The sequence below is a fragment of the Theropithecus gelada genome, chromosome 7a, assembly GCF_003255815.1.
Source record: "Theropithecus gelada isolate Dixy chromosome 7a, Tgel_1.0, whole genome shotgun sequence".
Lineage (NCBI taxonomy): Eukaryota > Metazoa > Chordata > Mammalia > Primates > Cercopithecidae > Theropithecus > Theropithecus gelada.
Genome location: NC_037674.1, coordinates 6,558,888 through 6,569,217, shown reverse-complemented (window position 1 = coordinate 6,569,217; position 10,330 = coordinate 6,558,888).

Genomic DNA, 10,330 nt, shown 5'->3' with positions numbered 1-10,330 from the left:
TCAGTATATATGTGTGTATATTTATTTACACATATAAAATTTCATGAAATGTATTTTAATGAATTGGCTTATGAGCCTGTGGAGCAGTAGTAGATCCAAACTACGCAGGGTTGACCAGCAGACTGGAGACCCAGGGCAGAGTTACAGTTAGATTCCAAATGCAGTCTGTTGGCAGAATTCCTTCTTTCTCAGGAAGGGTCAGTCTCTGTTCTATTGTCTTTAACTGATTGGGTGAGATCCCCCACATTTTGAATGGTTATCTGCTTTTACTCAAAGTTCACCTGTTTATTTATTTGTTTATTTATTTATTTGAGACAGAGTTTTACCCTGTCACCCAGGCTGGAGTGCAGCAGTGCGATCTCAGCTTACTGCAACCTCCACCTCCCAGGTTCAAGAGATTCTCCTGCTCAGCCTCCTGAGTAGCTGGGATTACAGGCGTGTGCCACCGCGTCTGGATAATTTTTTTTTGTATTTTTAGTAGAGACAGGGTTTCGCTATGTTGTCCAGGCTGGTCTTGAACTCCTGATCTCAGGCGATCCACCCGCCTCGGCCTCCCGAAGCGTTGGGATTATAGGCGTGAGCCACCGCGCCCAGCCCAAAGTTCACCAATTTAAATGTTAATTTCATCAAAAAAAAAAAAAAATACAGAAACATCCAGAATAATGTTTGCCCAAAGATCTGGGCACTGACCTAGCCAAATTGACACATAAAATTAATTATCACACCATCTTAACACTGTCCCTGAGTAGAAGACTAAAAAAGAAAAGACAGAAGAAAGAAGGAGCTAGGACCCAAGGATAGGTAGGATGTATCAAGCAATAAGAATCAAGATACTGTGTTTCCACAAGACACAAGAAAGAAAGTAAAAATCTAGAAAGATCTGCAGCACTGTTTAATTCAATGCATGTGCCTCAGGTATTTCTGGGGGCTGGTTGGGGGCCAGTCCCAGGCAAACTGAAGGTGCGGAAGTAGTGCTGGGATTAGCTTAGTCAGCAGGCCTGGTATGCATGGACTAGTTGCATAAAGTACTGGAAGCCTTGGACCTGATGGTTGTCTTCAGAGTAAAAAAGGAGGTAAGCAGAAAGACGCAGTCTACAAGCTGCTGAGTCAGTTACCACTTAGCATGACTTGAGTGCCAAAGATATGCCAGGCATAGAGTAGTTTGGGGCACAGACGAATGGATCAGAGGAGGTTACATGTTTTTGTACATTTAATCCTTACCACAAATTTATGAGACAGGTGCTGTTCATTATCCTCATTTTCCAGATGAGAATCTAAGGCATAGAAAGGTTTAGCAGTTTGCCCAAGGCTGCAGAATACTTGCGATGCTTAATTTTGTGTTAACTTAGTCAAGTTGTGGCGCCCAGTTATTTGGTCAAATATCAGCCGACATGTTGCTATGAAAGTATTTTTTTAAATGTGATGAACTTTTTTGTATTGAGACAGAGTTTCGCTCTTGTGACCCACACTGGAGTGTAATGGCATGATCTTGGCTCGCTGCAACCTCTGTATCCTGAGTTCAAGCGATTCTCCTGCCTCAACCTCCTGAGTAGCTAGGATTATAAGCGCCCACCACCACAACCGGCTATTTTTTTTTTGTATTTTTAGTAGGGACAGGATTTCACCATGTTGGTCAGGCTGTTCTCGAACTCCCGACCTCAGGCGATTCACCCGCCTCGACCTCCCAAAGTGCTGGGATTACAGGCTTGAGTCATTGCACCTGGCCAGATGTGACGAACATTTATATCAGTAGACTTTGAGTAATGCACAGTTCCCTTCATAATGTGCATAGGCCTCATCTAATCAGTAGAAGGCCTTAAGAGCAAAGACTGAGGTTTCCTGAGAAAGAAGGAATTGTCTTTAAAACTGTCACATGGAAACTCTGCCTGAGTTCCTAGTCTTCTGCCCCATGGAATTCAGATTCAAGACTGACTGCAACATTGACTCTTACCTGAATTTCCAGCCTGCCAGCTTTCCCTACAGATTCTGGACTTGCCAGTCCCCATAGTTGTGCGAGCCAATTCCTTAAAATAGATCTCCTTTTCTCGGCATGTGTCCATATTATAATTACATATAAATGAGGCTCTGTCTCTCTCTCCGTACTGAAAGCAGGAAGTAGAAGGGGAAAAGAAACAGAAATCACACTTTTGTTAAATCCCAGAGGCACCGGCAGTCCAGAATCTTGTATTAGGAAGGGCAGACCTTACCTCCTGGATGGGGCTGTCAGGACTTCATGTCTCCACGGAGGGGGCCCACCCCAGAACCACCAGCTCAGCTCCAGCCAGCAAAAGCCTCCCGGCTCTTCAGGAGCCTGCCATCACAGGGAACCCAAGTCCACCTAAGTCAGGCTCAGGGACCTTGGAGGGCTTTGTCCTGAGATTACATGGGTCTCTATCCAGCAAAAGAAAAGTTGGAAAGCTGTGTGCTTTCTAAATGAACACACTGTGATAATGGGGCCCCCAAGTACATGTTTCTAATAACAAGCCTGATTAAAGGTAAAATTAACTATATATGTTATTTAAACATAGTAAATGTTGACCTGTGTATTATATTTTTCTACAATACTTACTGAAGGTTGTACCTTGGATACTTATATGCCATAAGCAAGTTGAAGGAAACAAATGGCATACACACCAACTATTGACATTCCATTCATGCTTTTTTTTTTATTGTTTATTTTATTTTATGTTATTTTTTTGAGACAGAGTCTGGCTGTGTTGCCCAGGTTGGAGTGCAGTGGTACAATCTCAGCTCACTGCAACTTCCGCCTCCCAGGTTCAAGCGATTCTCCTGCCTCAGACTCCTGAGTAGCTGGGATTACAGGCTCCCACCACCACACCCAGCTAATTTTTGTAGTTTTAGTAGAGATGGGGTTTCACCATGTTGGCCAGGCTGGTCTCAAACTCCTGACCTCAAGCGATCTGCCCGCCTTAGCTCCCAAAGTGTTGGGATTACAGGTGTGAGCCACCATGCCCAGCCTCCATTCATGCTTCTGAGGTGGGAAGGACACTGCATGGAGTAGGGACCATTTGGATAGCTGCTTTGTGTTCTCATTTTATGCAAATTCTTCCTATCAGACAGTCTGTACCTGCAAGGAATAGCCATGAAGGCTTACCGCAGTTCAAGTTTTACTCTAGCCCACAAAACACGTAATTTATGAGCCAAAAGAGAAGCTGGAGGCCATTTATGTTGGAGCAAATTCAGAATGTCTCACCAGGAATTAAGACTATTTTTTCTTTCCTTTCGGAGAAGCATTAGGCACACATTTTAGAGAATGACTGCTTAATTTATAACCTCTTACTCATACTTTAGAAGTTTACTACTGAAATGCAGAGTTATCTGGAATGTTCTGAATGAGTTGCATCATCTTGTTTTAGGCTTGAACAAAAACTAAGAACAGACACCAGGCACACACTTCAACAGCATCAAGTCCCCACAGTCAAATGGAGGCCTCCAAATACCATTCTTTTCATACTGTGGAACAACCAAAAAAATCACACAGTGGTCTAAGTATGTCCTAGAAAATATTAGCATCAGCAAAACGGTGTGTAAGTAGCCAAAGGACGCGGTGGAACAAGAACTATGAGGAGAGGAAGAAAATGAAAAGTAAAAAGATAGGCCTTTTTAAAGATTGCAAACACACTGAGAATGTTAACATACTTGTTACATCATTGGAGACTTTGTTCTTGATCTTCAGTTCCAAGGGTACTGCTAGGATCGGGTTGAGTTCCAACCATTGCTTTTTCTTCTGCAGCAGATGCATCTTGTAAGATCCTATGGGATTGTTCTGCATTATAACACAAGTGGGTATCACATTTCTGGCAAGCTCATCCACTGGTTGCTTATCTTTTTTAAAGTTATAACAATATGTTGCTAGAGATTTAGCTATCTCAAATTGTATATAAAAGAACCAACATTATTCAGTTTACATTTCTCTAAACAAACATCCATTCATTCATTGAAAAATACATCATTACCAGTTGTTCAAAATAAATAAGTGCTTGTCTCAGCTAGGAATAGAGTGGCCCTTTTTCAAAAGTGCATGCTGCTATTTTTCTGAACATGGGGCTTTGAGAGGAAATACCTACATTCTTTGCAATATTTAAAAACGGGTTTCACGGAATCAGGGGAAGAAGGAAAAGGAGGCACCAGAATCCCTTTCAAATATGGCTTCTTCCTGAGCCACCTACCGGTGATGCGCACGACTTCCCCATCTTGGGCTTGGGTTTGGGCTTGGTCCCTCTTGAGCTTGGGAACCAGAGTCAGAGGGCGGTTCTGGCTGACTTCTAAGACTCACCAGTTGAACTCGTCTTGCTCCTCCTCGGGATCTGACCATGATTTCTGCCTCTGCCTGGACAGCACTTTCCCCGCACACCTGGTTGAACACTTCAGCCACTTGGTTCCCTCATAGGCCTTTCCGCCCTGCTTCCCATCAGGCCCAAGAGGCAATGGTCCCCAGCAAAGAGCTGACGGCACATGGATTGAAACTTTCTGTGGATCCTCTTTAACTCTCCAAGCCCGCCTCCTGCATCTCTTCACCCACCCCTGCGCATATCGGCCGCCATCTTTGTTCACGTCTTCTGCTCCTCCAGCTCCTGAAGGCGGCGCCCATCCTCCCATCATCATGTAGTCAGTGCCAGCCCCGTGCGTGCTGGTTGTGAACACATAATCATGCAGTCACATTGAATCACTTCACTGCAGAAGAGCCCACCCCAAGAGAAGAGCTATGGGAAAAATGGTTTGGGGGCCGCTTTCCCTGAGCTTTCCTGGTATGTTTACACTTCAGTTGCCCTTCTAGCTCTAGCTCTTGCCCATCTTCCCAGTGGGAGAAGGTCAGGAACAAAAGAAATGTGTGGCCACTTTAAGAGGTGGGAAGTGGGCCAGGCGCGGTGTCTCACGCCTGTAATCCCAGCACTTTGGGAGGCCGAGGCGGGCGGATCACAAGGTCAGGAGATCAAAACCACCCTGGCTGACACGGTGAAATCACGTCTCTACTAAAGATACCAAAAATTAGCCGGGCGTGGTGTCGGGCGCCTGTAGTCCCAGCTACTCGGGAGGCTGAGGCAGGAGAATGGCGTGAACCCGGGAGGCGGAGCTTGCAGAGAGCCCAGATCGCGCCACTGCACTCCAGCCTGGGAGATAGAGCGACAGAGCGAGACTCCGTCTCAACAAACAAACAAACAAACAAACAAAGAGGTGGGAAGTGCTGCAGGGATGAGCCTCTTGCCCCTACTCCCTGGTCCCTGTGAGGTACGTCTTCCCCTGTAATTAGAGGTGCCAGTCATTCTTTTTATGGTACAAGTGACCTGTTGTAACAACCAGTATTGTCCACAAACAACATTAAAATGTGGATATAAAACATGAAGAGACAGTATAGGACTTCCAGGCCCCGTGAATATCACTAGCAATGATAGCGAAATACCACGAGTTCTTGCCTTCAGTTTTGTGCTGAATTGATAATTCTGCCTTCTGCGGAGCACTCTGCAGCAGCACTGCTAACTTGGAACTTCCTTGCTGTGCTACCCTAGGATGCAGTTATTTAATAGTCTGTGTTTCTAATGACGGCAGCTGCTTGTTTTTGTATCACAGAACTGTAGGGCTTCCTCAGAATTTATATGAGCTGAGTCTACCCCATACAGTGAGAAGAAATGGATTTCCTTCTGAAGTTGGATGTCGTTATAGCCGATCATAAATCAGCCTCTTTGGGGGCACCCACAGAGGCTGAGCCCCACTGAGCACAGATGGCTTGCCCAGTGCTGGGAGGGGCTTAAGCTCTTGCAAAGTACTTGCTTTATAGCCTGGGATTGATTATTACCCAGGGAATCACTTACAAACATTAAAAGCCTAAATTCTGACCACTGCTATGACATTCAGGTGGCAAAAGAACGAACATTTTCAAATTTTCCTTTTTTCTCTGCTTTCTCTTTCTTTCTTTCTTTCTTTCTTTCTTTCTTTCTTTCTTTCTTTCTTTCTTTCTTTCCTTTCTTTTCTTTCTTTTCCTTCCTTCCTTCCTCCCTCCCTCCCTCCCTTCCCTTCCCTTTTCTTTTCTTTTTTTGAGACACAGGTATTATAAGGTATTACAGTAATAATACATTATTATTATTATTATTATTATTGAGACACAGGTTTGCTCTTATCACCCAGGCTGGAGTGCAATGGCATGATCTTGGCTCACTGCAACCTCCACCTCCTGGGTTCAAGCGATTCTCCTGCCTCAGCCTTCCAAGTAGCTGGGATTACAGGCGCCTACCACCATGCCTGGCTAATTTTTGTATTTTTAGTAGAGATGGGGTTTCACCATGTTGGCCAGGCTGGTCTCAAACTCCTGACCTCAGGTGATTCGCCTGCCTCAGCCTCCCAGAGTGCTGGGATTACAGACGTGAACACAACGCCCAGCCTAAATTTTATTTTTCAAAAAAAAAAAACAAAAACCAAAACCTCAAAAACAATCTCTTCAGTTAAACTTGGATAATATAATTGCTATATCATTTTTTAAAAAAATACAACTTTTAAGTAGTTTTAGATTCTCGTGGAAGTTGCAAAAACATGTAGCTTTCATTCAGCTACATGGATGAATAAATACTTCTCAGAAAAAAATTGTATTACATGAAAGCCTAAAGTAACATAAGAAGTCGTTCATAAATATTCATTTTCACCAACTTGACTTTTTCAGGGGATTGATCATTTTACTCAATGTTACGGAGACTGTGGAATGGAAGGGTTTATAATTAACCTGTAATTTGTCACAACTATCCTAAAAGCCAAAGGCAATTTTTCCAGAGACAAACCTTAAAATATATTATTTCAATATATTGTAAAATATAAAAGCTTGACTGTATTACAAACGCTTAAAATATAAGTCTGGGCCGTTATGGTTCTGTCTTGGAGAAACGTAGGCAAATGAAGACCAGCAACCAAATGCTACTTCAAAATAGTTCAAATCCTTTTCTTGCAATTCTCTGAAACCTAAATAGGTCCACATGCACACAGGTCATGGTATCACAAAATAGGAATCTCCTGTTCTTTCATCTGTCCCCGTTACTCCTGCAACTTTCCCAGAACATCTGCTGCGGTTACCTTCCCCAAACCTTTCTCTTCTGACCAGCCCTGTTCACCTTTTCTCTCTCCTACTCTTCTTTCCCTCCCCCGACTCTTCATTTCTTCTTCTTCTTCTCTTTTTATTTATTTATTTATTTATTTATTTTTATTTGAGACAGAGTCTCGCTCTGTCGCCCAGGCTGGAGTGCAGTGGCGCGATCTCAGCTCACTGCAAGCTCCGCCTCCCGGGTTTACGCCATTCTCCTGCCTCAGCCTCCCGCGTAGCTGGGACTACAGGCGCCCGCCACCTCGCCCGGCTAGTTTTTTTGTATTTTTAGTAGAGACGGGGTTTCGCCGTGTTAGCCAAGATGGTCTCGATCTCCTGACCTCCTGATCCACCCGCCTCAGCCTCCCAAAGTGCTGGGATTACAGGCGTGAGCCACGGCACCCAGCCTTCATTTCTTTATGACATCAGCCAACCCAAACCCTCTCCTAGCAAGAAAGAACCCTTTCTCTTGAGAAGGAAGGAGATTGGAAAATTAGAACAGGCAATTACAGATCTCTCTTTGGAAGGCTGGGAGAAGAGAAACAGTTGAGAAGACTTCCGTGCCAATTTTTTTTTTTTTTTTTTTGAGACAGAGTCTCACACTGTTGCCCAGGCTGGGGTGCGGTGGCGCCATCTTGGCTCACTACAACCTCCGCCTCCCAGGCTCAAGCCATTCTCCTGCTTCAGCCTCGTGGGTAGCTGGGACTATAGGCATGTGCCACTACGCCCAGCTAATTTTTTTTGTATTTTTAGCAGAGAAAGTTTTCACCATGTTGGTCAGGCTGGTCTCAAACTCCTGACCTCAAATGATCCACCCACCTCCGCCTCCCAAAGTGCTGTGATTACAGGTATGAGCCACCGCACCTTGTCCCTGTGCCAATTTTTTTAAATGACAGCTTTATTGAGATATAATGTGCATACCACAGAAATCACCCTTTTAAATATATATTTAAACATTTAATATGTTTTTAAATATTTACTGTATCAAATGTTAACATTTATATTTAATATTAACATATATTTAATATATTAAAATATTAAATATTAACATATTTAATTTTAAAATATATATAGTTCAGTAGTTTTTAGCATATTCACAGATGTATGCAATCATAATCTAATCTCAGAACATTTTCATTATCTCAAAAAGAAGTACTGTACCGTCAGCAGTCACTTCCCATTCACTCACGACCTCTGGTCCTGGCAACCACTAATCTACTTTGTCTCTGTTGATTTTCCTCTTATGGACATTTCATAGGAACGGAAACCTACAGATGTACATTTTGTGATGGGCTTCTTTCTCTTAGCATAGTTTTAAAGGTTATCTGTGTTGCAGCATGCATCAGTAATTCATTCCTTTTTATGATGAAATAATATTCTGTTGTGTAGAGACGCCATATTTTGTTATCCATCTGGTTGATAGGTAATTGGGTTGTTTCTACTTTTTGACTATTATGAACAATGCTGCTATGAACCTTCTTAGACCAGGTTTTCATGGACACATTTTCATTTATCTTGAGTTTATAACTAAGAATGGAATTCATAGATCATACATCAACTCTAACATTTTGAAGAACCATGATCATTTTTGTGCCTCTACCTGCAGAATGAAAGCTAAGTCCAGCTTCCTTAACCTATTAATATTTTATGTCTTGCACTTAAAAATCCTCATTAAAACAAGAAAGATATAAATATTTCTATTAGATGATTAGAAATCATCCCTCAGGTTGTGTCAGGAGCTGTACACAGTTTTATTGGGCATCACAGATGCTTACTTCTATATCATTAAGGAAGGAGACCACTACTACTCCTGCTGCCCTCCTCCCCCCACCTTGCCTAGTTCACAAGACAGGAGGAGAGTGAGAAAGAAACAAAAGTAAGATAAATAGCCGGACAACCTTGGCACCATCACCCAGTCCTAAAAGTTAAACAAAGTAATAATAATAACATCAACCCCTGGCCTAAACTACCTGTGTTATCTGTAAATTCCAGACACCGTATGAAAAAAGCATTGTAAAACTTTCTGTTCTGTTAGCTGATGCACGTAGCCCCCAGTCACGTTTCCCACGCTTGCTCGATTTATCACGACCCCTTCACGTGGACCCCTTAAAGTTGTAAGCCTTTAAAAAGGCCAAGTATTTCTTTCTCGGGGAGCTCGGCTCTTAATACGTGAGTCTGCCGACACTCCCGGCCGAATAAAAAAACCTCTTCCTTCTTTAATCTGGTGTCTGAGGAGTTTTGTCTGCGGCTCGTCCTGCTACATCATGAGATTTTAGAGAGAAGCAGTGGGTATTTTTATTAAAGTAAAAATCAATGCAGGGTTGAAACTCATGATAACATACTGTGGCTGGGTACCTGATATTTTGGTTAGATCATAATTAAGCTTACTACTTTTTAGAGCAAACTATGTCCTTACCTTCGTAATGAAGAAAAAAGTAGGTGAGTAGGGAAGGCAGAATTCCTCCAGATGAGAGCAGAAAGCACAGGAGGCTTTTGCACCTTTGAAAAAGAGCTTCAGGAGAAAAGCTTCCACTCTCTTGGGATAGCAATCCTGAGGGAGGATCTCTGGGTACTCCTTTAAGGAGAACACGCCATCAGACGCCAAGTGCGGGAGCAGCTGACTCACATTGAATTCCTTCAGGATCTTCTCTTTATAACTCATCAGTATCCGAGAGGCACTTGTTCCTCTTCTTTTCTCTCTGTGTTCTTGTCTCACTGTCGTAAAACCAAGACTTGGCTCTTCTCTCAAACATCCTGGTGTGTGGAGAACTGGGGAAATATCTCCCTCCTGGGTCTTGCTGCTCTGTGCCCTCCGTGGGCAATGTCCACATCGCATGGACACCTGTAAGCAAAACCATACTGCCACCTGGAATTATTACAGATCTGCGGGAGGAAGGTAGGCTTCAGATTAAAGCCAGGAGCCGCACAATGCTGACTGTCCTGTCCCAAGACCATTATGCTGCACTAATCAACACCTTGCTGCAGTAAACTTCAAAAGACGAAAAGAGATGCAGTCTGGCTAACCCCTGATCAATTTAAATTCCTCCTTGATCCCCAAATAGTCATTTCCGCATCTCCCCACACCCTCAAATGATCATTTTCAACATTATGGAAATAACAGGCTCACAGTCTGTATTCAATGGTCTCATCATAGGCAGGAAGCCCTATCAGGAACTGCGCTGCTCACCTATCCCTGCACTTCCCACCATGCAGTTCGGGGTTAAGCAGGGAATTGCAGTAAAACTA